This window comes from Hyla sarda, chromosome 1 (genome assembly GCF_029499605.1).
Source record: "Hyla sarda isolate aHylSar1 chromosome 1, aHylSar1.hap1, whole genome shotgun sequence".
NCBI classification, from domain to species: domain Eukaryota; kingdom Metazoa; phylum Chordata; class Amphibia; order Anura; family Hylidae; genus Hyla; species Hyla sarda.
Window position 1 is genome coordinate 223,599,347 of NC_079189.1, and position 27,502 is coordinate 223,626,848.

At 45.6% G+C, this 27,502-nt stretch overlaps 1 protein-coding gene and 1 long non-coding RNA gene across 3 annotated transcripts in view; one reads left to right on the forward strand and one right to left on the reverse strand.

Moving 5' to 3' along the window:
• The window catches only part of DNAH6 (dynein axonemal heavy chain 6), a 400,640-nt gene that overhangs the window by 11,523 nt on the left and 361,615 nt on the right, over positions 1-27,502 (forward strand). The window lies entirely within an intron of this gene.
• LOC130364881 (uncharacterized) overlaps positions 6,330-27,502 on the reverse strand; it is a 62,028-nt gene continuing 40,855 nt past the window's right edge. The window contains exon 4 of the long non-coding RNA XR_008891895.1: positions 6,330-6,688. This is a non-coding gene — a long non-coding RNA (uncharacterized LOC130364881). The remainder of the gene's footprint in view (positions 6,689-27,502) is intronic.

Genomic DNA, 27,502 nt, shown 5'->3' on the forward strand with positions numbered 1-27,502 from the left:
TTTAAAGTGGGCGCTTTAAATCAATGAACTGCAGCGGCTTTTGCGGTGCCAGAGACCGCCGCCGCCACTTGCTTCTCTCCCTCTGCCTGTCCTGAGTCCTATCACCCCCACCGCATCAAATCTGATTAATCCGAATTCGTTACAAATTTCAGGAAAAATTGGCTTTGCAAGGAATCTGAATATCTACGCAATTCGATCGCACAAATCGTTTAATTAAACTCCATTTAGGCTCCAGGGCATCTACAATGGCGGATTCACATGTGTGGACATGGGGCAAGGAACTCTGGCAAGGTGGGTAGGCGGGATGACCCTGAATCACATGCAGCCTATCAGCAGCCAGCCACCCCAGTGATGTCACAGCCCTTTATAATCGGCAGCTATCTTGCGGCCAGCCACTTCAGCATTTTATTTCAGAGAGAGTGTTTCATTGCAGGGAGAGAGAGAGCATTGTGTGTGTTGCACAGAAAAATAGCTTGACAGCAGTGATTCACCACAAGCCCAAATCACTGCATAAAAGCACTGACAGAGGGAGAGAAAGTAAACTTTTGGGTGTAATACACAGAGACTCGACTGCTGCAGTTGGTAGTACTGTACAACAACTGTAAAGCTAACAGGGGCCAGTTAGGGTGAGCACGAAAAGCCATAGTCATCTGATTACAGTGCCTAATACAAGTTGCGTAGCGGAGCTTATTGTCCTCTCATAAGTATAACCTGTGCGTACATAGGTGGCGTACGTTTTTCTTCTCCTGCAAAAATAATTTTGGCCTAGTTACTGTGAAAGGCCAGCCAAAGCTACAACCTTGTTTCTGTAGCCTTATACAGTTTTAAGCGGAGCGTATTGTCCAGATCTCATAGTTGTAAACTGTACGTACACCTACGTGGTGTAGTTTTTTTTTCTCTTCCTGAAAAACTAATTTTGGCCTAGGTACTGTGAAAGGCCAGCCAAAGCTACCCACTTGTTTCTGTAGCCTTATACCGTTTGTAGTGGAGCGCATAGTCCTCCTCTCATAAGTTTAAACTGTACATTCACCTACGTGTTGTCCTTTATATATTTTCCAGTTACATTTATTTGGGCCTAGTTACTTGTTTATGTAGCCTTATACAGTTTCTAGTGGAGCGTATTGTCCACCTCTCATAAGTGTAAACTGTAAATACACCTACGTGGTGTCCTTTATATATTTTCCTGTTAAACTAATTTAGGCATAGTTACTGTGAAATGCCAGTCGAAGCTACACTTGTTTCTGTTGTCTACAGAAGTATTGTATGCTGTGGGTTCAGCTCCACTATTTAGTGAGGACGATCTACTAGAGGACAGTCAGCTGCTACTGCCCACCCAAGAAGTTGAGGAGACATCCGCCGCTTCCTCTGCTAGGCGGACAAGTAGTGATGAGGAGAATAGCGTGGAAGGTGGTGTTGCGAGTGTTCAGGCTCCTGAAGCAGACACTTTTGAGGAACCTGAGAAGCTGATCGCACTTGGGTGCCGGGTGCAGAAGGGGCTTCATCATCAGGAGAAGAGGGTTGCAGGTTGCCTGTGAGGCAGCAGCTGAGCCAGCAAGGTGGTAGCATGGTTGGCAGTCAGCATGGTAGCAGAAGTGGAAAGTCTGGAGCCAAATGTGCCCGGGGTAGACCACCTGCTTTGTGGCAGCCTACCTTCCCAGGAGGTAGTGGAATAGGGGCTCCTGGAGTCGGCGGCAGTAGCAGTCAATCAGTGCGTACTGTTGGGGGAAAAATCATGCTAATCGGCGGTGTGGCAGTTTTTCATCATGCATCCGGAGGGTGTTAACCTGGCCACATGCAAGATGTGTCGGCAGAAGGTGAAGCGTGGCCCGGGTCCCAATGTTGGCACCACGGCCCTGCGTCAACATATGCAGTGTCACCAAAAAGCGGCCTGGGGGAACCGTAGCTCCAATGTGGTGGTCCAGCCTGCTGCATCACCCAGTGGCATGCTGTTTCCTGTTTCAGACAGCCAAGGTTCCACCACCTCAGCCGAAGGGAGCCATCTTCTGTCGCTCCAGATGCTCCTGCTCCTCCTACTTTGAGTCAGTCATTCCGCCAGCAAACCATCAGCGAAGCCATGTCCAAGAGATGTGCCAGTATGTGCCCACTCATGGCACAGAAGCTGAATGTGCTCCTGTCCAAGTTGCTGGTGATGCAGTCCCTCCCTTTACAAGTGGTGGACTCTGCACCTTTCAGAGAACTGATGGCTTGTGCCGAGCCGAGGTGGAGAGTCCCAAGCCATCATTTCTTTGTGAAAAAGGCAGTACCAGCCCTGCATAATTTTGTGCAAGAGAAGATGTAGGGCCAGTCCTTGAGCCTGTCGGTGTGCACCAAAGTGCACGGCAGCACCGAAGTCTCGAGCTGTAACTACGGTCAGGGACAATACATGTCCTTTACGGCCCACTGGGTAAATGTGGTTCCTGCACAGCCACAACAACGACTTGGACAGATCCCGCCGCTTCCGCCTCCACGCTCTCAGGCCGTTGGTCCTGTGACAGTGTGCGACTCCGCCTCTTCATTCTCCACTGTGTCCTCAGCCTCCACTGCACAGGGGAGGAACTGCTAAGTCATTCATCAAGAAATCAAATCATGGCTTACTCCACGAAAACTGGAAATGGGAACCATAGTGACCGAAAACGGGAAGAACATCTTCTGCGCTGCGACAAGGAAGTCTGAGCCATTCGCCCTGCATGGCACATGTGTTCAATCTGGTTGTCAAGTGGTTCCAGAAGTGTTTTCCCAATCTGCAAGACATCCTAAAAATGGGAAGGAAACTTTGCATGCACTTCAGCCACTCGTACACTGTAAAGCACACCTTCCTTGAGCTGCAGCGTCAGAACGGCATCCCCCAACATAGTCTGATTTGCGATGTTTCCACACATTGGAATTCCACCCTCCATATGTTGGACCGACTATACGAACAGAGAAAAGCCATCACGATTTCTTGATGATCCAAGTGAATAGGGGGACTCCCCTGTGTAACTTCAATGTCAACCAGTGGCAGCTCAAACGTGACACCTGCCGTTTGCTCAGGCCCATTTAGGAAGTCACCTTATTAGTCAGTCGCCAGGATTACTGGATGAATGATGTCATTCCACTGCTTCATTTCCAACACGTGTTGGAAACAATGGCTGGTCAGGGCACTGGAGACGTGGCGTCTACATCTCACGGCCACATGAGCCCTGTGGGGGGCTGAACTGAAAGAGAAGGAGGAGGGGGGCAGTGGATCACAGTTTAGGTTTTGCAAATGGGTGGTTTTTATAGCCATCTGACAGGGGAGGAGGAGCAAGAGCAGCCAGATGAACTAGAGGGTGATGAGAAAGACGAGACAGAGGACCCAGACACACCGTGGCAATATGCAGTGGAGATGGAGGCAGGGAGTCCCTCCGAGTCACTTGCACAAATGGCACGATGCATGCTCACTTGCTTGCATAGTGACTCCACCATATTGGACCCTCGCTACCGCCACAAAATGGGGGCCTTATTTATACCCACTGAGAGGGAGGACCAACTGACCTACTACAGAGACATCCTACGTAGTCAATTGGCCGATGCCTATCTGCCCCATCGTCCATCCCCTCGCAGGTCTGACTTGGGGGTCCCTCTGCGCTCACCTTTCACTGCCATGGCTGCTGGGGAGGGGTGGCAGAAGCAGTACCAGCTCCATCAGCAGCAGCCTGAGTCTACAGTCACTGATGAGTATATTTCTTCACCCGCATAGTGAAGCAACTCATCAGCAGGAGGTAGACCTGGAGCAGGACCTGAATCAGCAGGTGGTGGCATACCTTGATATGACCATGCCAACACACTTTGAAGATCCGCTGGGCTTCTGGGCAGCCAAACTTGATTTGTGGATGCAACTATTCGAGTTTGCCCTGGAAAAGCTGTCCTGCCCGGCCAGTAGTGTGCCATCAGAGCGGGTGTTTAGTGCAGGGGGTCCATAGTAACCCCAAGGAGACCTCATCTGCCCACAAAAAATGTGGAGAGACTGACCTTTGTGAAAATGAATAAGGCATGGATCAGCCAGGATTTCCACCCACCAATGCCGGATGCATCAGAGTAGATTGACCATGGTGCCACACCAACACTTCAAAAATATGGATAGTGTAAAACAGATTTATGCTGCTGCTCTCGAGTTACAGAAATTCCTTCACATCAGACCACAAGTAAGTATTGAGGATATGCATTAGCTAAAACTTAACTTTTCTTAGGATAAAATATATGGACCCCAATTTTTTTTTTATATCTAAGAAAAGGAAAGGTGCCACCTACACCACCAAGTATTAATGTGAGGCATAGACCTTTAAAAGGTGCAAGGGAACAGCGTATGGTCCATTGTAACAGGTGGGGGTAAAAACTTCCCCTGTAAGGCCCTACTCTCGCACTATTAATTCCCTTCTTGGCAAGTGTTATTCACCCTAAAAAGGGCGGCCCCACACAAGAACCTCTCCCTATTTTCACCTTAAAACCCTAGAAAATGGCAGTGTTTGTAGGTGGAAATAGGGAGAGGTTGCTGTGTGGGGCTGCCCTTTTAAGGGCGAGTAACACTTGCCAAGAAGGGAATTAATAGTGCGAGAGTAGCGCCTTACAGGGGAAGTTTTTACCCCCATCAGTTACAATGGACCATATGTTGTTCCCTTCCACCTTTTAGAGGTTGTTGCATCATATCAATACTTGGTGGTGTAGGTGGCACATTGTGTTTTTTGTACACCTTTCCTTTTATTAAATAACAAAAAATTTGGGTACATACATTTTATCCTAAGAATATTATTAAAAGTTAAGTTTTACGTAATGCATATCCTCAATACTTACTTGTGCATACCAACACTTTGACCACCTTCATTACCGGGTACTGGGATTGCCACCCACCTCCCCCCACACTGTCACCGGGTCACTTTCTGGACCCCTGATGCTGCGGACTGTCTCATTCTGCCACCGTATGTTCTCCTCATGCTGATGCCAGCTTCTGGCTGTCTCATTCTGCCACCATATGTTCTCCTCATGCTGATGCCAGCTCCTTGCTGTCTCATTCTGCCACCATATGTTCTCCTCATGCTGATGCCAGCTCCAGGCTGTCTCATTCTGCCACCATATGTTCTCCTCATGCTGATGCCAGCTCCAGGCTGTTTCATTCTGCCACCATATGTTCTCCTCATGCTGATGACAGCTCCAGGCTGTCTCATTCTGCCACCATATGTTCTCCTCATGTTAATGCCAGCTCCAAGCTGTCTCATTCTGTGACCATATGTTCTCCCCTTGCTGATGCCACCACCAGGCTGTCTCATTCTGCCGCCATATGTTCTCCTCATGCTGCTGCCACCTGCAGGCTGTGTCATTCAGCCACCGTATGGTCTCTTCATGCTGCTGCCACCTCCAGGCTGTGTCATTCAGCCACTATATGGTCTTCTCCTGCTGCCGCCACTTCCTGGCTGTGTCATTCTGCCACAATGTGATCTCGTCCGTGTTTTTGGCTTAAAACAAGGGGGGGGGGGGATTATTTTGTACTTTTTCCTTTGGCCCAATTCACATTATGTTTTGGAGTTCCACCACCAATATATATTTGGAAACCATTAAAAAGGTATTCATAGGTAATCCACTGCATAGCCATAAGTAATATGGACCAGCAAATTCAAATTCAGACATCTGGTCTGTTTTATGCTAGTATATATTTTACAAAAAACAGAAAAGTGTGGTATAAAACATAAACTGGCATAAAACAGGACAATTATAGTCACAATCAGACTCCATCAGTTCTGTTATCACCTTTGGTTACACTGCACTGCAGTTGGTATTTGGCTGAGAATAAAAATAGGGGGAACCCAATGCTCTTTTTTTGCAAAAATAATTAAATATATATATATACATACATACATACATACATACATACATACCAGATACAGGCGCAGCACTCCAACAAAATAAGTGATTTAATATCTCATGTCAGCATTACAACGTTTCAGCTCCTCCTGGAGCCTTTTTCATGCTTGAAAAAGGCTCCAGGAGGAGCTGAAACATTGTAATGCTGACATGAGATATTAAATCACTTATTTTGTTGGAGTGCTGCGCCTGTATCTGGTTCTTATCTTGGATGGACTCTGATCAAGTCCTTTGGGACGCTGGCACCAATTTTTTGGTTGGACTGGATAAGTAGTGCTGCTTTATTTTGGGATTATATATATATATATATATATATATATATATATATACATATATGAAAAAAAAATGCTTAGGGTCCCCCCTTTTTTATTCTCAGCCAAATACCAACCAAGCAGCAACAGCCTGACGTTACCAGGGTGGGCAAGGACCATTGTTACTGACCCTCTCCAGCCTAAATAATGCCAGCCTGTTACCATCTAGGCCAAGGAGCGCAATTTTTGACGCTCTGGGCCTGTTGGTACCGGCTCTTTTCGGCACCCCTGTGGCGTTGGGTACCGGGCTAATAATTGGGGGATAGCGCCAGCTGTTTTTGTGGCTAACGCTAAGCCCAGCTTAGTAATGGACTCCATCTATTAGACAGCTTCCACTTCTTAGCCTGTCAAGTAAATAAAAAAAATACAACACATAAAAAAAAAATTATTCCAAAAAAACCTCTCCCCCACAAGCCCTCGTTAACCATTTTCTTAACGTTAAACAAAGAAGAAATGCTGGTCATCGACGTAGTCCACCGAAGGAGTCCACAGGATACATAGATCTGAAATGAAAAGAACAAAAAAAAGAAAAATAGGTTAATAGATTTATTGTCACCCGTTTGCACATCTCCCGCGTTGCACAACTACAACTCCCAGCCTGTCTTTACAGTAAGGACATGCTGGCAGTTGTAGTCGTATGGTGTGGTAGATGTGCGGGCAAGTGACAAGCTTGTCACCTGCCCCCCGCTGCAGGACTACAGCTCCCAGCATGCCCTTACAGTATGGACATGCTGGGAGTTGTAGTTGTGCGGTGCGGGTGAGTGACAAGCTTGTCACCTGACCGCACTACACAACTACAACTCCCAGCATGTCCTTACTGTAAGGGCATACTGGGAGTTGTAGTCCTGCAGCGGGGGCAGGTGACAAGCTTGTCACTCGACCGCACTACACAACTACAACTCCCAGCATGTCCTTACTGTAAGGGCATACTGGGAGTTGTAGTCCTGCAGCGGGGGCAGGTGACAAGCTTGTCACTCGACCGCACTACACAACTACAACTCCCAGCATGTCCTTACTGTAAGGGCATACTGGGAGTTGTAGTCCTGCAGCGGGGGCAGGTGACAAACTTGTCACTCACCCGCACCGCACAACTACAACTCCCAGCATGTCCTTACTGTAAGGGCATGCTGGGAGTTGTAGTCCTGCAGCGGGGGCAGGTGACAAGCTTGACACTTGCCCGCACCGCACAACTACAACTCCCAGCATGCCCTTACGGTAAGGAAATTCTGGAAGTTGTAGTTGTGCAGAGCAGGAGAGTGACAAGCTTGTCACCTGCCCCCACTGCAGGACTATAACTCCCAGCATGCCCTTGCTGTAAATTTAATTCATTCCAAACGAGCCATCGTTTGTCGAATCCATCGTATGTTGAGGGATCCGTGCAATGTAAAGTATAGGAAGCTGTACTCACCTGTCCCTGTCGCTCGCGATGGTGCTCCCGATGGTGACCCCGGGCCTCAGCTGGGCTCTCCGCTGTCTTCTCCGGTCCTCTGCTGTCTTCTCCGGTCCTCTGCTGTCTTCCGCAAGGCCTTACTGGGCCTGCGTAGCGACGTCTTTACGCCGCTGCATACGTCATTCCTATTGGATGACGTGCGCAGCAGCGTATTGACGTCATCGGAGAGGGCCGAGAAGACACCGGAAGACCAGCGCTGGACCCGGAGGGCACCCCGGAGCATCGTGGAGGGGTAAGTAACATTAAGCTGCTATCCGGCAGTAGCTTAAGCATTTTGCGCTGCCGGATAGCACTTAATGCGATGGTCCCGACATAAAAAAGCATCGTATGTCGATGCTGACATCGACATGCGATGGCCTCTGAGAGGCCATCGTATGTCGATTTGATCATATGTCGGGGCCATCGTAGGTCGGGGGGTTACTGTACAAAGTATACAAAAAAAGAAGGTTGCAACAGCACTCTTGGTCAAACTAATGGAGGCTCTTAGCGCACTTTTTGATGAAAACATGTCCACCATCCACCACGCAGAGGTGTCCTCTTGTCGGATGGGACCCTAACATGCTTAATCCACTCACCTCTGCTGGGCATATGGCCTCTGACTGGGAGACATGCAGGATCCACTATCAATTTAAAAACCTCCTGTGAAACAGGGAGGGTTGCATGGCTAGAGAGGGTGCCACTCCCCCTAACTTGAATAGCAAAAACACAAAAAAAAAAAGAAAAATAGCCAACACCACTACCTAATACACGGGTGCACGCATCTGGGGCAAATACAGCTTCTCTGTGGTGTCAGCATCTTCTCTCTCCTCAGTGCAGTAAGGCAGTGTGGGAGGGGCAGGGCAAAGAGATGTGCAGGCTATGAGTATCTTACTAAGGCCTCCCAGGAAGACACAAAAAAAGGAAACTAGCCAGCACAACTACCTAATACACAGATGCACGCTGCTGTGGCATATACAAAGTATACAAAAAAGAAGGTTGCAGCAGCACTCTTGGTAAAAAAATTGAGGCTCTTAGTGCACTTTTTGATCAAAATATGTCCCCCATCCACCACGCCGAGGTAGCCTCTTGTCAGATGGGACCCTAACATGCTTAATCCACTCACAGGAGGTTTTTAAATTGATAGTAGATCCTGCATGTCACCCAGTGAGAGGCCATATGCCCAGCAGAGGTGAGTGCATTAAGCATGTTAGGGTCGCATCCGACAAGAGGCCTCCTCCTCATGGTGGATGGGGGACACATTTTGATCAAAAAGTGCGCTAAGAGCCTCCATTTTTTGACCAAGAGTGCTGCCGCAACCTTATTTTTTGTATACTCCCAGGAAGACCCCTGTACTTGCAGAGTGCAGGAAAAAACCCTGCAGATATTTAGAATAATAAATAGCCTGCAGGATTAGTGAAGAGACAGGGGCAGCACAGACTATAGGTGCAGGGCCCTACCTGAAGCTGCACTGTGTGTAACTGTCTTCCTGCTCCTACTTGGAGATTTGGGGGTACTGAACATTCTATTCGAAGCATATGCCCCTTATGTTTAAGCCTAGTGATGCCCCTGCAGTCTGCATAGTCTGCAAAGTTTCAAGAAGCAAAACAGCGTATGAATATATAGGATTTCAAATAATGGTCATATATTATTTGTATAACAGCCAAATGTGTTCCACGATCCCTTAGGTCTTCAACAGTGGCATAAAATTAAATAGTGGCTAGTTCTAATTTTCTGGCTACTTACATAGTATATGTGTAGTGTTGCTCACGAATATTCGCAATTCGAATATTATTCGCGAATATCGCATATTCGCGAATTCGCGAATTTCGCGAATATAGCGCTATATATTCGTAATTACGAATATTCGTTTTTTTTTTTTCACAGTACACATCACAGTGATCACCCCTCTCTGCTTCCAGCTTGTGTGGTGTAAAGAAGGCTGTAATACTACTGTGTGAGACTGGAGTGCGAAAATTAGCATATGGAAAAATTTGCATACGCTAATTTTCGCATATACGAATTTTCGCATATGCGAATTTACGCATATGCGAATTTTCGCAAATGTTAATTTGTATATGCTAATATTCACATATGTTAATTTTCGCATACGCGAGTTTTCGCATATGCGAAAATAAAACGAGAATATAACGAATATGCGAATATTCGCGAATATATGACGAATATTCGTCCATATATTCGCGAATATTCGCAAATTCGAATATGGCCTATGCCGCTCAACACTATATATGTGTATGTGGGTTTCTCATTGGATGCTTGATTTTCATTGGATACTTGAAAACCTGTACTGAATCGTACCTATGTTCAGCTGTATATAGGATAAGAACCATAAATAAATAACTAAATCCAATGTATGTAGTTAAATAATGAGAGTTATTCACATTTATTAATTTTTTTTAACATTTTATTCACAATTTTTTTTTTTTTTATCACCATAGGGGACTATTACATGCAATCTTTTGACTGCATACGCTGAACAATGCTGTGCAATGTTATTGGCGCTCCATTGCTACAGGCTTCCATGGCTCCTGCAGCACTGAAACGCTTATCAGATGGTTGTAACATCTACGTGCTGGCCGTGAGCACTCTCTTGTCATGTCCCCGCTGCCAGCGGGGCTGGGATTTGCATTGCTGGAAGCGCCTGCTTGCCAATCCCAGCCTGTCACTCACCTCCCTGGTCTTCCTGTCCTCGCAGCCCCGGCACGCGTGCCCCCGCCTCCTAGGGCGCATGCGCGCTGGAGCTCTTAAATTTAAAGGGCCAGTACTCATTTAATTAAGTATCTACATCTGCACCCTGTCTTTAAGTATGAGCTCCTCCATTTGTTCCCAGCCAGATCTTTGCTGCCTTGTGCCCTAGTGAAAGCATACTGTGTTCCTGATACCCATGTTCCTTATCCTTGTTCCGCTACCTTACCCTGCACATGTGCCACCTGCTCTGACCTACTGCTACCTTGACCTCATCTTGCCAGTTTCCTTTGTGCCACGCCACATCCCAGCAACCTGTGTGGACAAGTAGTGCCAGGGGTAGCGACCTGGGTGCCGCCTGCCGCAACAAGACCTTCCCACTTTGTGGCGGGCTCTGGTGAAAACCAGAGGCACCTTAGACTGGCATGGCTCACGTCATCATCCACACAGGCCCAGAGGATCCACCACCGTGACCCTAACAGTAAGATCCGGCCATGGATCCCGCTGGGGTGCCTTTGCCAGATGTTTCGGATCTTTCCACAGTCGTGGCTCAACAGTCGCAGCAGTTAGCACGTCAGGTGCAACAACTGAACTCTCAACTCTCAGCCATGGTGCAACAGTTTCTTTCTGCTCAGCAGCAACAGCAGCAGCCACCTGTTCCTGAGCCCCATCCTATGTCTGCAGCTTCTCCATGGACCAAGCTTCGTTTGTCCTTGCCTTCAAAGTATGACAGAGATCCCAAGCTGTGTAGAGGCTTTGTGACACAGTGTTCTATCCATCTAGAACTCATGGCGGATCTGTTCCCGAAGGAGCGTGCTAAAGTGGCGTTTGTGTTCAGTTTACTGTCTGGAAAGCTTTAGCCTGGGCTACTCCTCTCTGGGATCGTAGAAATCCTGTCTCCTTGAACCTGTCAGCCTTCCTTGCAGAGTTCCGCGCAATGCATTTGAAGAACCCGCGCAAGCCTCCTCTGCCGAGCAATGGAACTACGCATTTCAGTTGCCAGTTCAGTTTCACTCTTGCCTCTGAACTTTCTTGGAACGACGAGGCCTTGTGTGCTACCTTTAAAAAAGGACTTTCCTCTAGAATCAAGGATGTTCTCGTTGCACGAGATTCTCCGACTAACCTGAGCGAACTTATCCATTTAGCCACTCGAAATGATGTGCGCTTTGCTGAGAGGCAAGAAGAACTCCCTTTGGAAAAAGAAACCAGCCCAAACACAGCGTTTACCTCATTTGGCACCCGTGTTCCAACACCCACCTCTACTGTCTTCTTTGCCTCCTGCCGAAGAGGCTATGGAGGTGGACTGTTTTCGTTTGACGCAGCAGGAAAGATCCCATCGACACAATGAGAATTTGAGATAGTGCTCCAGACTGGCACAATATAGGCACAAAGACTGTTCTGTACGTCCTCCACGTCTGGGAGTATGCTGTCATCTTGGACAAGTAGGAGTGGCATCCCTTGATGTGAATATTGTCTCTCCTCTCTTGACCACCCCCGTTCAAGTGTTTACCTCTGCCAAGACTTCTTTCATCGCTTCTGCTTTTTTGGACTCTGGTTCCGCTGGCAATTTCATTGGTGACTCCCAGGTCCATAAACACTGTCTTCCAGTGACGTGTCTTGTCAAGTCCTTCTACATTTCTTCTGTTAATGGACAAAATCTGAACTGTAAGGTGTAATTCCACACTGAACCCCTTGTCATGCAAGTGGGGGATTTGCATAAGGAAAAGATTGAGTTTTATGTGCTACCACATTGAACTTTAGAGCTTCTTCTTGGTCTTCCTTGGCTTCAACGTCATTCTCCACAGCTTGACTGGAAATCTGGTGAAATCACTTGTTGGGGACCATTTTGCCAAGATCCCTGTCTTTTGCCTCCTCTTAGGCCTGCTAATAAAAGCTTCAGAACCGATGCTCTTTCCAGATCCTCCGATGTCGCAGGATTGGACTCCACAGCAAGGCATAATGTTCCTCCTATGATATATTCTGTGCCTGTTAAACTCAGATGTAAAGTCTTGAATTGGGGACATTCTTCTATGCCAATTGGTCACCTTAGAAGTCGGAAGATTCCACAACAGAAACCTACAAGTCCCTTACAGCCTTTGCCCATTCCAGAAACCCCTTGGTCTCATGTAGTGGGGAACTTTTTGAGTTCCAATGAGGAGTGGGAGACCAAAGAGGGGGAGGGGGGTACTGTAACATCTACACTCCAGCCAGACACGCTGGCTGTGAGCCCTCTCTTGTCATGTCCCAGCTACCGGCAGGGCTAGGATTTGCTTCGCAGGACGCGCCCACATGCGAATCCCAGTCCGTCACTCACCTACCTCGTCTTCTGGTCCTCACATCCCCGGCGCAGGCGCCCCCGAGCTCTTACATTTAAAGGGCCAGTACTCATTTAATTAAGTGTCTACACCTGCATCCTGTCTTTAATTATGAGCTCCTCCCTTTGTTCCTGGCTGGATCTTTGTTGCCTTGTGCCCTAGTGATAGCATACTGTGTTCCTGTGTTTCTGATATCCGAGTTCCTTATCCTTGTTCTGTTACCTGACCCTGCACCTGGGCCACCTTCCCTGACCTACTGCTACCTTGACCTCATCTTGCGAGTTTCCTTTGTGCCACGCCACATCCCAGCAAACTGTGTGGACAAGTCGTACCTGGGGTAGCGACCTGGGTGCCGCCTGCCGCAGCAAGACATTCACGCTTTGCGGTGGGCTCTGGTGAAAACCAGCGGCACCTTAGACTCAGCTTCCTGGCACGGCTCACGTCATCATCCACACAGGCCCAGAGGATCCACCACCTGCCTTGACCCTAACAACTGTACAGAGGAAGGATCCTCTCAGGTAATCAGGACCCCGCAATTTTTACAGGACCCCGCAATTTTAACACGTGTCCCAATCAGCTACACTGAGCTGCCGGGATCAGTTTTTTCATTTTAGACGCTGCAATCAACTTTGATCGTGCCATCTAAACAGTGCCGGACATCACCCTGATAAGTGATGTCTGACATTAGCCACAAACCATCCCGCTATGGCAGGCGCTCAGTTCCTGAGCGCACTTCATACACCAATAGCATACATATGCACCCTGCGTCCTTGGTGTTAACTTGTTAGGGACCAGGGGCGTACAGGTATGCCCTTGCTCCCTGGTACTTAAGGACCAAGGGTGTCCTGAGACTCCCCTTTGTCAGTGATCGCTGTTATTCGCCAGTCAATTCTGACCGGCGAATCACAGCTTTTTCCGGCCAGGATGGCGGAAGTGACCGGTGGCGGCGGGGACAGCGAAGGCGGGCCACAGTCTAAAGATCGAGGTTGCAACTGTAGCCCACTAGAAGTTTCAAAATTACAACTCCCAGCATGCCCAGACAGCCTTTGGCTGTTTGGGCATGCTGGGAGTTGTAGTTTTAAAACATCTGGAGGGCTACAAACTGTGACCCTCCAGATGTTGTAAAACTACAACTCTCAGCATGCCAAGACAGTCCAGGCATGCTAGGAGTTGTAGTTCTGCAACATCTGGCACATTCTGACCGGCAAATCGCGGCTTTTCCGGGCCAATCGGGTTTCTAATGAGTCGATGGCCGGGAAACCAGGGTGATTGGTGCTGTCAGAGATAGGGACAATCCTACCCCTGTGATTGGTTGTCAGGACTGATCGGGGGTGGGGGTGGGGGTTAACATTATGATCCTCCGCTATGCCCACCCATGGATGTCCGGGCAGAGCGGGGGGAACATGGCGGCAGAAGGCAGAGGCGGAGAGCTTCGGCAGAGGAGGGCTAATTACCCTGCAGGAGAAACATGCACCGGCGGAGGCCTGCAGAGTCGGTGAGCTGCGGTGGAGACGGCGGGCGGTCCGGTGCCGACTCATCTACCAACTGTGGCCCTCTAGAAGTTGCAAAACAACAGCTCCCAGCATGCCCAGACAATCTGGAGGAATACAGTTTGGAGACCACTACACAGTGGTCTCCAAACTGTGGCCCCTCAGATGTTGCAAAACTACAATTCCCAGCATTCTCAGACAGTCAGTAATGCTGGGCATTGTAGTTCTGCAACATCTGGCCCTTCAGATGTTGTTGAACTAAAACTTCCAGCATGCCTGGACAGCTCAAACTCCCAGCAGGAAGCTCGCTGTAAACCCTGCCCTTGTGAATGTACCCAAAAAACACTATGCTACACTAACACAAAATAAAGGGTAAAACATTACATATACACCCTTACACAGTTACAACCCCCCCCCCCCAATAAAAAATGAAAAACATCTTATACAGCAGTGTTTCCTAAACAAAGCCCCCATTTGTGGCAAAACTATAACTCCCAGCATTTACGGACAGCCACTGACTGCCCAGGCATGCTGGGAGTTTTGCAACAGCTGGAGACACTCTGTTTGAGAAACACTGCCGTAGGGTATTTTTGGTGGAGGCGAGTGCAATGCTTGCATCAGGGGCCGCCCCTATGCAAATCAATAATTTAGGCCTCAAATGCACATGGAGCTCTTTCAGTCCGGAGCCCTGTCGTATTTAAAGGCAACAGCTTAGGGCCACATATGGGGTATTTCCGTACTCGGTAGATATTGCGTTACAATTTTTGGTGGGCTTTTTCTCCTTTTACCCCTTGTGAAAGGAAAAGTTGGGAGCTACACCAGCATCAACACCAAACAATAGAACTTAAATCAGCAACTAGATATACTGAAAATATGCAAAACTTTAATCATATAAAACAGACACTATAAAATATGTATGTAGCACAGTGCACAAGGCTGGTAGAAGAGGGCAGGACAATACAGGCTGTGACACAAGGTATGTAAAAAGAAGATGGCTGACAGAAGTTGCTAAACCAACATGTATAATAAGACTTTAAGACTTGTGGATGTAACAATCAGACGGCATGATGAATATAAAGTAAACATCTTGAAGGTAAAAGCAACAGAAATCAGACAACACATATAAATAACCTGAGCAGAGCCATGAATACCTGCACCTACCCCAACGCACGTTTCACGCCAATGCACTTCGTCCACGCCCCGAGGAAGCGCATTGGCGTGAAACGTGCGTTGGGGTAGGTGCAGGTATACATGGCTCTGCTCAGGTTATTCATATGTACTGTCTGATTTCTGTTGCTTTTACCTTCAAGATGTTTACTTTCCATTCATCATGCCGTCTGATTGTTACATCCGCAAGTCTTAAAGTCTTATTATACATGTTGGTTTAGCAACTTCTGTCAGCCATCTTCTTTTTACATACCTTGTGTCACAGCCTGTATTGTCCTGCCCTCTTCTACCAGCCTTATGCACTGTGCTGCATACATATTTTATAGTGTATGTTATATATGATTAAATAAAGTTTTGCATATTTTCAGTATATCTGGTTGCTGATTTAAGTTCTATTGTTTGGTGTTGAATTTTCCACTTAGGTGGTTTCAGCAACTATATTCATAGTGTCTCATGCTCTATTGGTGACATACAGCTACACCAGCATGTTAATGTAAAAAAAAAAAAAAAAAAACACTAGCACTAACTTTACACTAGCATGTTGGTGTTGCCCCATACTTTTCATTTATACAAGAAGTAAAAAGAGAAAAAGACCCCCAAAATTTTAAACTCAATTTCTCATGAGTATGGATATACCCCAAATGTGGATGTAAAATGCTCTGCGGGCACACAACAGGGCTCAGGAGTGAGAGCCCATCATGTAACTTTGAGGCCAAAACTGGTGATTTGCATTGGAATGGCTGATAGTTGCCGTGGTCAGTGGCGTTGCGACCCGGCCCGCACCGGGTGACACCAACCTAATGGGGTGACACCAAGATGCTCTGCAGCACCCCCCCCCCTCCCCAGCTACACCGTCACCCCCATCTGTGTGTGCGGTGCACCCGTCCGTTAGCAACCCCCCCCCCTTTCACCTGCACTGTGCGCCCGTCCGTCATCACACCCCCCCTCACCTTCACCAGCACTGTGCCCGGCCTCCGCTCCCACGTCTGCGCCGGCCTGACGTCACACCGCATGGCCGTGCAGGAGGACGTCAGTTACGTCACTCGCAGGGCGCCCGGTGAGAAGGAGCGCCGCGCTGGATGGGTGAGTGTGTGTGTCTGTCTCTATCTATGTTTGGGTGTGTGTGACTGTGTGTATGACGCTGTGTGTGTGTGTGTGTGTGTGTGTGACTGTGTGTATGTGTGTGTGACTGTGTGTATGTGTTTGTGACTCTGTGTGTGTGTGTCTGTGTGTATGTGACTCTGTGTGTGTGTGTGTGTGTGTGTGTGACTGTGTGTATGTGACTCTGTGTGTGTGTCACTGTTTGTTTGTGTGACTCTGTGTGTGTGTGTGACTGTGTGACTCTGTGTGTCTGTCTGTGAGTGTGTGTCTCTCTGACTGTGTGTGTTTGTGTGTGTGTCTCTCTGTGTTGTATGTGTTTTTTGTGTGTGGGGGGGGGGGGGGGGGGGGGGGTTGAACCAGCAATCTAATGTGGGGAGACTTTGACCCATTGTGGGGAGCCTGCAAGGGCACCTGCGGCCTAATGTGGGGAAACTGCTACCAAATGTCCGGAGTCTATGCTACCTAATGTGGGGAATCTGTGCTACCTTATGTGGGGAGTCTATGCTACCTTATGTGGGGAGTCTATGCTACCTTATGTGGGGAGTCTATGCTACCTTATGTGGGGAATCTGTGCTACCTAATGTGGGGAATCTGTGCTACCTAATGTGGGGAAATTGCTACCTAATGTGGGGAATCTGTGCTACCTAATGTGGGGAAATTGCTACCTAATGTGGGGGAACTGGTACCAAATGTGGAGAATCTATGCTGCCTAATGTGGGGAAACTGCTACCCACCTAATGTGGGGGAACTGCTGCCTACCTAATGTGGGGGAACTGCTGCCTACCTAATGCTCCCCCCTGGCAGTAGCACCCTCATCATCCACCAGAAACCCCCCCCCCCCCAGCAGCAGCACCTCCATCAGCAGATCCTGATGGTGGATGATGGCGGTGCTCCTGCGCCAGGAGGATGATCCTGCCGAAGGATGATGGGGGTGATACTGCCAGGGGGGATGGCCAGTAGTACCCTCATCATCCTCCAGCAACACCCCCCCAGTAGTAGCAACCCCATCATCCACTAGCAACATCCCCAATACCCCCCTCCCGTGGTAATAGCATCAGCTAACTGATGTTGAGGGGGTGTTACTGTGGTTGTGGTATTATATTCAGAGGGTGCACTGTATGGCAACGTTATATTCAGAGGGCGCAGTTTGTGGCAGTATTATATTCAGAGGGCGCAGTTTGTGGTAGTATTATTAGAGATGAGCGAACTTACAGTAAATTCGATTCGACATGAACTTCTCGGCTCAGCAGTTGATGACTTATCCTGCGTAAATTAGTTCAGCTTTCAGGTGCTCCGGTGGGCTGGAAAAGGTGGATACAGTCCTAGGAAAGAGTCTCCTAGGACTGTATCCACCTTTTCCAGCCCACGGGAGCACCTGAAAGCTTAACTAATTTATGTAGGAAAAGTCATCAACTGCCGAGCCGAGAAGTCCGTGACGAGTTGAATTTACTGTAGTTCGCTCATCTCTAAGTATTATATTCAGAGGGCGCAATGGGTGGTAGTATTATATTCAGAGAGTACAGTATGTGGCGGTATTATATTCAGGGGTACAGTATGTGGCAGATTTATATTCAGGGGTACAGTATGTGGCAGATTTATATTCAGAGGGCGCAGTTTGTGGTAGTATTATATTCAGAGGGCGCAGTTTGTGGTAGTATTATATTCAGAGGGCGCAGTGGGTGGTAGTATTATTTTCAGAGGGTACAGTATGTGGTAGTATTTAGAGATGAGCGAACTTACAGTAAATTCGATTCGTCACGAACTTCTCGGCTCGGCAGTTGATGACTTATCCTGCATAAATTAGTTAAGCTTTCAGGTGCTCCCGTGGGCTGGAAAAGGGGGATACAGTCCTAGGAGACTCTTTCCTAGGACTGTATCCTTCTTTTCCAGCCCTCCGGAGCACCAGAAAGCTGAACTCATTTATGCAGGAAAAGTCAGCAACCGCCGAGCTGAGACGTTTGTGACGAATCGAATTTACTGTAAGTTCGCTCATCTCTAGTAGTATTATATTCAGTGGGTACAGTGTGTGGCGGTATTATATTCAGGGGTACAGTATGCGGCAGATTTATGTTCAGAGGGCACAGTGTGTGGTAGTATTATATTCAGAGGGCGCTGTGGGTGGTAGTATTATATTCAGAGGGTACAGTATGTGGTAGTATTATATTCAGTGGGTACAGTGTGTGGCGGTATTATATTCAGGGGTACAGTATGTGGCAGATTTATATTCAGAGTGTACAGTATGTGTTGGTATTATATTCAGAATGTACAGTGTGTGGTAGTATTATATTCAGTGGGTATGGTGTATGGAAGGTTTATAATCAAAGAGTATAGTGTATAGTAGTATTATATTTAGAGGATACAGTGTCTGGCAGGTTTAAAATAATAATTGTTTTCATATAGAGGATGAGAATGCGCTGACATAGTGAGGAGATGTCTGGGCATCACATTCTACAGAGAGAAGTTTTAGCTGGAACAAGTCCTGGCGGTATGTACCATCTGAATTAGATAAGGAAAGACTATAGAGAAGACGTCACCTGTAGTCACTGATATCATTGTACATTCTCCTCACTATAGAGAAGACGTCACCTGTAATCACTGATATCATTGTGTATTGTCCTCACTATAGAGAAGACGTCACCTGTACTCACTGATATCATTCTGTATTCTCCTCACTATAGAGAAGACGTCACCTGTAGTCACTGATATCATTGTACATTCTCCTCACTATAGAGAAGACGTCACCTGTAATCACTGATATCATTGTGTATTCTCCTCACTATAGAGAAGACGTCACCTGTAGTCACTGATATCACTGTGTATTCTCCTCACTATAGAGAAGACGTCACCTGTACTCACTGATATCATTGTGTATTCTCCTCACTATAGAGAAGACGTCACTTGTAATCACTGATATCATTGTGTATTGTCCTCACTATAGAAGACGTCACCTGTAGTCACTGATATCATTGTGTATTCTCCTCACTATAGAGAAGAAGTCACCTGTAGTCACTGATATCATTGTACATTCTCCTCACTATAGAGAAGACGTCACCTGTAATCACTGATATAATTGTGTATTCTCCTTACTATAGAAAAGACGTCACCTGTAGTCACTGATATCATTGTACATTCTCCTCACTATAGAGAAGACATCACCTGTAGTCACTGATATCATTGTGTATTCTCCTCACTATAGAGAAGACGTCACCTGTAATCACTGATATCATTGTGTTTTGTCCTCACTATAGAGAAGACGTCACCTGTAATCACTGATTTCATTGTGTATTGTCCTCACTATAGAGAAGATGTCACCTGTAGTCACTGATATCATTGTACATTCTCCTCACTATAGAGAAGACATCACCTGTAGTCACTGATATCATTGTACATACTCCTCACTATAGAGAAGACGTCACCTGTAGTCACTGATATCATTGTATATTCTCCTCTCTATGTCCTATCAGAGCTGTAGTCGCTTGTCAGTTCTACAGTTATGGTCAGTGAAACTACAACTCCCAGCATAACCTCACCACTGCTCAAAGGAGTACTCTACTGGAAAACATTTTTTTTTTATCAACTGGTGCTACAAAGTTAAACAGATTTGTAAATTACTTCTATTTAAAAATCTTAATCCTTCCAGTACTTATTAGCTGCTGTATAAGCGATTCACAGGAAGTTATTTTCTTTTTTAATTTCTTTTCTGTCTGACCACAGTGCTCTGTGCTGACACCTCTGTCCATGTCAAGAACTGTCCATAGTAGGAGCAAATCCCCATAGCAAACCTATCCTGCTCTGGACAGTTCCTGACATGGACAGAGGTGTCAGCAAATAGCACTGTGGTCAGACTGGAAAGAACTACACAACTTCCCGTGGAGCATACACCAGCTTATAAGTACTGTAAGTATTAAGATTTTAAATAGAAGTAATTAAAAAATCTGTTTACCTTTCTGGCACCAGTTGATATAAAAGTAAATGTTTTCCAGTGGATTACCCCTTTAAGTAATTCTGGGAGCTGTATATTTAAATGGTGAAAACTTCTTTAACACTTTCCCATTCTGTGGCAACTGGGATATCTGATTATTATACTGGAATTTCTCACAATGCGCTACAACAGTGGTGTTTATCACAACAGGCTAAAAACTTACTGGGGGGAGGGGGAGGTATGGGGTGACACCATTTTCTACCACACCGGATGACACCAACCCTAGCAACGCCACTGGCCGTGGTTCTGACATAAAGGGGGAAAAAACACCCACATGTGACCCCATTTTGGTACCTACACCCCTTAAGAAATGTAACAAGGGATACAGTGAGCATTTACACCCCACAGGTGTCTGACAGATTTTTGGAACAGTGGTCCGAGAAAATAAAAATGTAATTTTTATATGCACAGCCCACTGTTCAAAAAATTTGTCAAAAGCCAGTGGGGTGTAAATACTCACTGCACCCCTTGTTATGTCCCTTCAGCGGTGTAGTTTCTCAAATAGTATGCCATGTGGGGGTGTTTTTGCTGTTCTTGCACCATGGGGCTTCCTAAATGAGACATGCCCCCTAAAAACCATTTCAGCAAAATTTGCTCGCCAAAAGCCACATTTTTCTCCTTCTCTACTGAGCATCGTAGTGCGCCCATAGGGCACTTTACATCCACATATGAGGTATTTCCATGCTCAGAAAAAATGTGGTTACATTACCCTTTGTGAAAATAAAAAAATGAGGTAATACCAGCATTTTAGTGAATAAAATCTAATTTTTCATTTTCACGTCCCACTTTAATGAAAGTTCATCAAGCACCTGTGTGGTGTTAAGGCTCAGTGTGCCCCTTGTTATGTTCCTTGTAGGGTGTTTCCAAAATAGTATGCCATGTGTTTTTTTTTCCTGTTCTGGCACCATTGGGGATTTCTAAATGCGACATGCCCCCCCCCCCCCAAAACCCATTTCTGCCATATTCTCTCTCCAAAAGCCCAATGTTGCTCCTCCCCTTCTGAGCCCTTTTCTTTTTAACCCTTGTAAAAATGGAAAAAAAAATGGGCTATATAAACATGTTAGTGTAAAAAAAAAAATGTCGATTTTGAGTTTTCTCCTCCCCTTTTCTGCTATTCCTGTGAAACACCTAAAGGGTTAACAAACTTTCTGAACATCATTTTGAATATTTTGAGGGGTGCAGTTTTCATTATTGGGTCAATTATGGGGAATTTTTAACAAATACTCTAGAAATCACTTCAAAATTTAACTGGTCCCTGAAAAATTGAGATTTTGAAGTTTTCGTGAAAAATTAGGAAAATTGCTGCTATACTTTGAAGCCCTTTTATGTCTTCAAAAAGTAAAACCATGTCAACATTATGATGTCAACATTAACCTCTTGGGGATACAGGGCGCACAGGTATGCCCTGCATCCTTGATCCTTAAAGGGGTACTCTTGTGGAAAACTTTTTTTTTTTTTTAAATCAACTGGTGCCAGAAAATTAAACATTTGTAAATGACTTCTATTAAAAAATCTTAATCCTTACAGTACTTATTAGCTGCTGAATACTACAGAAGAAATGGTTTTCTTTTTGGAACACAGAGCTCTCTGCTGACTTCATGACCACAAAGCTCTCTGCTGACATCTCTGTCCATTTTAAGAACTGTCCAGATTAGGAGAAAATCCCCATAGGAAACATATGCTGCTCTGGACAGTTCCTAAAATGGACAGAGATGTCAGCAGAGAGCACTGCGTTCCAAAAAGAAAATAATTTCCTCTGTAGTATTCAGCAGCTAATAAGTACTGGAAAGATTAAGATCTTTTAATAGAAGTGATTTACAAATCTATTTAACTTTCTGGCACTAGTTGATTAAAAAAAAAAGTTTTCCACTGGAGTACCACTTTAAAGCCCCAGGGCGCGCCTGTATGCCCTTGGAAATTCTGGTCCCCAATGCTCGCCGGACAGGGACCGGGATGCCTGCTGAAATCATTCAGCAGGCATCCCGTGCCAACGCCTGGGGAGATCCTGAGACCTCCCCATGTCTGCGATAGCCGCAAATCGCCGGTCAATTCACATGGCGATCTGTGGCGATTCCGGGTCATCTGGGTCTCCGGTGACCAGAAAATAAGGGGGATTGGGGCTGTCCAAGACAGCCCCAAACCCCCTGAAGGGATAGGAGTAAGGTGGCATGGGTGCTACCCCTCCTATCCCTGCTATTGGTCGGAGGGGTGGCACCCATGCTGGGATTTGTAGTTTTGCAAGACTTAGAGGGGTTTGGAGATCACTGTGCAGTGGTCTCTATACTGTGGCCCTCTAGATCTTGCACAACTACAACTCCCAGCATGCCCAGACAGCAGTGTGCTGTCTGGGCATGCTGGGATTTGTAGTTTTACAACATCTGGAGGGCCACAGTTTGGAGATCACTTCTCTAAAACTCATTCTTTGCTCCTTCTCTACTGAGCATCGTAGCTTGCCCGCAGAGCATTTTACATCCACATATGGGGTATTTCCATACTCAAAAGAAATGGGGTTACAAATTTTGGGGGGCTTTTTCTCCTATCACCCCCTGTGAAATGAAATATTTGGGGTAACACCAGCATTATAGGGAAAAAAATTTTCATGTCCAACTTTAGGGAAAATCACCTGTGGGGTTTTAAGGCTCACTGTACCCCTTATAGTTTCCAAAATAGTGTAGGCACCATATGGGCTTCCTAAATGTGACATGCCCCCAAAAACCAAATTTGCTTTCCAAAAGCCAAATGTGACTCTTTGTAGTGCGCCAGCAGAGCACTTGACGTACACACATGGGGTATTTCCATGGGGTTACAAATTTTGGCGTGCATTTTCTCCTATTACCCCTTGTAAAAATGTTAAATTTGGGGGGAAAAACTGCATTTTAGTGGGAAAAAAAAATTCATTTACACATCTGACTTTAACGAAAAGTTGTAAACCACCTGTGAGGTGTTAAAGCTCACTGTACCCCTTGTTACGTTCCTTGAGGAGTGTAGTTTCCAAAATAGTATGCCATGTGTTTTTTTTTTTTTGCTGTTCTGGCAGCATAGGGGCTTCCTAAATGTGACATTACAAAAACCATTATACCAAAATTCACTCTCCAAAATACCATTGTTGCTCCTTCCCTTCTGAGTCCTCTACTGCGCCCGCCAAACACTTTACATCCACATATGAGGTATTTCCTTACTCAAGAGAAACTGGCCAAAATTGGATTTATCATTGTCTTTAGACTGTTTTATGTGTCTACAAAAGGAGCAAAAAAGGCGCAAGCAGGGTTTATTTGTGCCTTTTTTTGCACCTTTTGGTTTTATGCTGATTTTGAGTTGCAATCCACTGATTTTGACAATACACATGATATGGACGGGTTTTATCAACTGCGCCTTTTTGTGAAAAGGCGCAAAAAAAATCGCAAAGCCACTGAAAAGTCTCTAAACTACACCAGCCCAGACTCAGCTTAGCTTTTTGGTGTATGTGAAGAGAGAAATTTCAGAAAATGTGACCTGTACAAAATGTATCCAATGCCCTGTGACCATTTAATAAATTTGGTGCTCCTACACATTACCAGCACACACAAAAAATTTGTAGAAAGATGCTTCACTTACACCTACAATGATAAATGCCGGCCATTGGGTTACAAATGGGGGGGAGGGGGAATGCTCTCCTTTTACCCCTTTCAAAATTTCAAAAAATGGCTCTACAAGAACATGCAAGTGTAAAAAACGAAGATTTTGAATTTTCTCCTCCACTTTGCTGCTATTCCTGTAAAACACCTAAAAGGTTAACAAACTTTCTGAATGTCATTTTGAATACTATGAGGGGTGCAGTTTCTATAAAGGGTATTTCTCACAGAAATGCCCCTCAAATCCACTTCAAACTTAACTGGTCCCTGAAAAATTAATATTTTGAATTTTTTGTTAAAATTTAGAAAATTGCTGCTGAACTTTAAAGCCCTCTAATGCCTACAATATGAATTTGAGTAGAATACAGACATAGCGCACATCTACAATCTTGTATAATGATCTGATTGCTTCTCAGCACAATATCAAAAACTAACAGATTGTTAGTATACATTTTTGATCAAAAAGTACAAGCCCACTTGCCACGTCAAGGCCACCTATTCAGAGTGGGTCCCTAACTTCCCTAGCATAAAATGGCGTAGCACCGGGCGGTGACCACCACCGCCGCGACACAGGTGCCCACGGGGGGGGGAGCGACCAACTGGCAGAGCGGCCCCAATGCCTCTCAAACCAGTCTATAGGCCGCACCCGCCCGCAGACACAGCGCCACGGCAGCAACGGACGGACATCTAATGTCTACAAAATGTAAAAACATGTCATCTTTAGGATGCCAGCATAAAGTAGACATATTGAATTTGGGAATCAATATATAATTTATTTGGAATGTCCATTTTCCTTACAAACAGAGAGTTTCAAAGTTAGAAAAATGCAAAATTTTCAAATTTTTCATGAAATTTAAGTATCAACGAAAATTTACCACTAACATAAAGTAGAAAATGTCACACAAAAAGCAGTCTTGGAATCAAATTCATAAGTAAGAGCATCCCAGAGTTATTCAAGCATAAAGTGTCAGAAGTCAAATTTGCAAAAAAATGCCCTGGTCCTTAACCCCTTAAGGACTCAGGGTTTTTCAGTTTTTGCACTTTCGTTTTTTCCTCCTTACCTTTTAAAACTCATAACCCTTTCAATTTTCCACCTAAAAATACATATTATGGCTTATTTTTTGCGTCGCCAATTCTACTTTGCAGTGACATTAGTCATTTTACCCAAAAATGCACGGCGAAACGGAAAAAAAAATCATTGTGCGACAAAATCGAAGAAAAAACGCCATTTTGTAACTTTTGGGGGCTTCCGTTTCTACGCAGTGCATATTTTGGTAAAAATTACGCCTTATCTTTATTCTGTAGGTCCATACGGTTAAAATAATACCCTACTTATATAGGTTTGATTTTGTCGCACTTCTGGAAAAAATCATAACTACATGCAGGAAAATTTATACGTTTAAAAATGTCATCTTCTGAGCCCTATAACTTTTTTATTTTTCCACGTACAGGGCGGTATGAGGACTCATTTTTTGCGCCGTGATCTGAAGTTTTTATCGGTATGATTTTTGTTTTGATCGAACTTTTTGATCACTTTTTATTCACTTTTTAATGGTATAAAAAGTGACCAAAATATGCTTTTTTGGACTTTGGAATTTTTTTGCGCGCACGCCATTGACCGTGCGGTTTAATTAATGATATATTTTTATATTTCGGACATTTACGCACGCGGCGATACGACATATGTTTATTCATTTCTTTATTTTACACTGTTTTATTTTTTTTATGGGAAAAGGGGGGTGATTCAAACTTTTATTAGGGAAGGGGTTAAATGACCTTTATTAACACTTTTTTTTTACATTTTTTTTGCAGTGTTATAGGTCCCATAGGGACCTATAACACTGCACACACTGATCTTCTACATAAATCACAGGCGTGTATTAACACGCCTGTGATCAGTGTTATCGGCGCTTGACTGCTCCTGCCTGGATCTCAGGCACGGAGCAGTCATTCGCCGATCGGACACCGAGGAGGCAGGTAAGCGCCCTCCCGGTGTCCGGTCAGCTGTTCGGGACGCCGCGATTTCACCGCGGCGGTCCCGAACAGCCCGACTGAGCAGCCGGGTCACTTTTAGTTTCGCTTTAGAAGCGGCGGTCAGCCTAGCGTCACATGGCGCTCAGCCTATCGCCGGCCGCCACGATGTTCTGCCTCGGCCCATAATAGGCTAAACGCCATGTGACGCTTCGTTACACCCGAAAGTATGAAGAGGATGGACCGGAGGACCGATCAGCTGTAGTGACGCTCCACGGGGACCCAGGAATGTGAGTGATGGTTTATTTTCATTTATTTTGCAGCCCAGGCAGGACGGAGCAAGAGTAGTCTGCACCAGAGTACTCCTTTAAGGGGTTAATAATCATAAAATTATAAATGTAACATTAGAATCGGTGCAATAAGATTAAAAAAAAATATATATACAGTAAATGAAGAGTAATTGCAAAGATATAAAAGAGTGGCACTGCTGACAACCACCGGGTCTTATTCTACAAAGGATACATGCTGGAGGTATACATCAAACAGGTATACTCGTACAGGTCGGTCCCATCGGTGGTGCTAGGTGAAATAGGTAACAGTCAAAGAATAGCATATACAAGAACAAATTCCCACCTGAACTCACCGCAAGGGTACCGCAACTCCGGCCTCACTCGTCCAATGCCTCCAAACAAAGACCGGGCATCTCAGATGTGGAGCGCTCAGAAATGACGACTACCGGCGGTTTCACGCAATCACTATGCGCTTCATCCGGCCTCGTTTACGTCATCACGCTGTGTTACCTAAAATAGTGCACCTGCTGTGATCATGTGACCAGGATGACGTCAGCCACAAACATACAGGTAAGGAAATAATGAGAATAATAATAGATCCCTATTACCAAGCCTAACCTAAACACACTAACAATGATACCTTAAAGTGTACCTATTGTCAACAAAAACTTTTTATATAATGTAGATAATATCATTATATGTATATTTGTAATATATATTAATTAAAAATTGTGTATATTTTTGGGTGAAAAAATGCTGTCCCTGCAGCTATTGCCTGTGTGTCTCTATGAGGAGTCCAAAAACAGGAAGTGAGGGTGGGACAAGCAGGGATCTGTGCAGACTCCTGGTTTGTCAATCATCCTGATGTATGAGTCAGGAGCATGTTATAGAGCCTCAGTGCACACTGTCCTGCTTTTTCTTAGTGAACAGAGCCCTGCTTGTCCATCCTCACTTCCTGTATTTGGACTCCTCATAGAGACACACAGGCAATAGCTCCAGGGACAAAAATATACACATTTTTTAACCAATGTATATTACAACTGTACATATAATTGCATTATCTACATTATATAAAAAGTTTTTGTTGACGACAGGTACACTTTAACATTAAATTATAAAAGCGGTGATAGATCCAATCTATCATTAAGCCCCATTGGGCCCTGTGCATCCAACGTTAAGATCCAATGCGCCTCAGCTCGCAGTAAAGCCCGCCTCCTATCTATTTTTCTCGGACCATTATCAATATGCATCAGGCCGC